Genomic DNA, 1,752 nt, shown 5'->3' on the forward strand with positions numbered 1-1,752 from the left:
TCCTTTTACCCAGTCTGCATAAATCTTCAAAGTGCTTTTCCGCATGGGCAAATAAGAAGAGGAAAAGCAGCTTCAGACATAAGAATCATTTAGATGCTTGGAATAAAGCTCTTATTGATCATGAATATTTGTTTTCTCCAAGGTTATACTGCCTTGACCCCATCTATCCATAGACATCGGCCAACACAAACATGCCACTTGGGGTGAACAGGGGGATGTCAGAGAGCACTTTCTGATGGTGGAGGATGAGTGATAATTTTCGGCACAGTCTGCATCAGTGTCTTTCCATGTAGAAAGAGTGGACTTTCACACCTGCTGTCGAGTTGTTGAGTTATCAGAGAGTGTTTGTTCAGAAGCCCTTACTTTTCATTTACAGAGCAAAATATGATCCTTTGACCTACAATGGCTCATTCATTAACCAGTCAGTGGAGTGCAAATGAGGTATTACTTACTACATTTTTCACGCACAACTCTTTCTCAGCTCCTCTCATCTGTGCATTTGTTACTTTTTGTCTGTTTTATATGAGAGCAAATTGAAACTTTTTTGCTCTCGTTCAGATATCAGACATAGAAACTCTTTAAACTTTTTTTCACGATTTCCTTAAAGAATTTTATTTTGACCTCTCTTTTATGTATAAAGCCATGATGCATTGAGTTTTTCCTTTCCAGTCACCTTTCTCAATCACTATGTGTTAATAGACCTCTCTGCATTGAATCATATCTGTTATTAACCTCTGTCTCTCTTCCACAGCATGTCCTTTATCCCGTCTTCCTTCTCTCACCCCAACCGGTCGCAGCAGATGGCCGCCCCTCCCTGAGCCTGGTTCTGCCGGAGGTTTCTTCCTGTTAAAAGGGAGTTTTTCCTTCCTACTGTCGCCAAAGTGCTTGCTCATAGGGGGTCATATGATTGTTGGGTTTTTCTCTGTATCTATGAAGCGCCTTGAGGCGACTTTTGTTGTGATTTGGCGCTATATAAATAAAATTGAATTGAATTGAATTATAAAGCGAAGGTAAAGTCAGTATTGTTAACCAAAGTGGTGAAATATAAAAGAAACAAACGGAAAAGTTCTGAAAGTCATAAAAGAAAGATAAAACGTCACAATCGGCCAGGATTTGGTGAACTGAATTCGTCTCTTTATCCTGCAGCAATTTTCTTCAACAACACTGCCAATATGAAACAAAGTAATTTGGTGCAAGAAGCTGTGTGTACACTTAACCTTGACAGACGTGCGCTGAGAGTTTGGGTATTGTAGATGCGCGGTCTTCGACCTCTTCACCCAATTGTTTGGACTCAGCCGAGCTAATAGAAATGCTCCTTCGCGCAATAACAGCTTTCTGGTAATGTAACTGCTCAAAGGAGCAAATGGAGCTCAATTCATTTTCAAAGCACCAGCCCCACCAATAGTACCACAATTAGAGTAGTCACGGCCCACATCCTCTAGTGCTTCATTTGATGCCACGCAGCTTCCAATATAACTGGGGTGCAAGAAACAGAGAGATTTGTGGATATCTAAATTGCTAAAGCAGAAACCTGTATAAACAGCGGTAATTACCGGCCCATTGACAGTCTCTCAGTGTTGTGCTCATTCTGCCACAGTCGCAGTGATTAAAATGAATCCTCATCGACTTCTCCATTAAAGCGCTGGCAGGAGCGATCCCGTGACCTTTCCCCATTGATTGAACATAACAATCACAATTCAATTGTAATGCAAAGAGAACATTTGTTATAATGTACACGAGATGCATGAGCCA

At 41.0% G+C, this 1,752-nt stretch overlaps 1 long non-coding RNA gene across 1 annotated transcript; it reads left to right on the forward strand.

Moving 5' to 3' along the window:
- The first annotated feature begins 316 nt into the window (after nt 1-316).
- Nucleotides 317-997, forward strand: LOC145421213 (uncharacterized). Its single transcript, XR_013902521.1, has 2 exons — nt 317-441; nt 752-997. It is a non-coding gene; the product is annotated as an uncharacterized LOC145421213 (long non-coding RNA).
- Nucleotides 998-1,752: the final 755 nt, after the last annotated feature.

The sequence above is a fragment of the Astatotilapia calliptera genome, chromosome 16 (assembly GCF_964374335.1).
Source record: "Astatotilapia calliptera chromosome 16, fAstCal68.1, whole genome shotgun sequence".
In the NCBI taxonomy this organism is placed as follows: Eukaryota; Metazoa; Chordata; class Actinopteri; order Cichliformes; family Cichlidae; genus Astatotilapia; species Astatotilapia calliptera.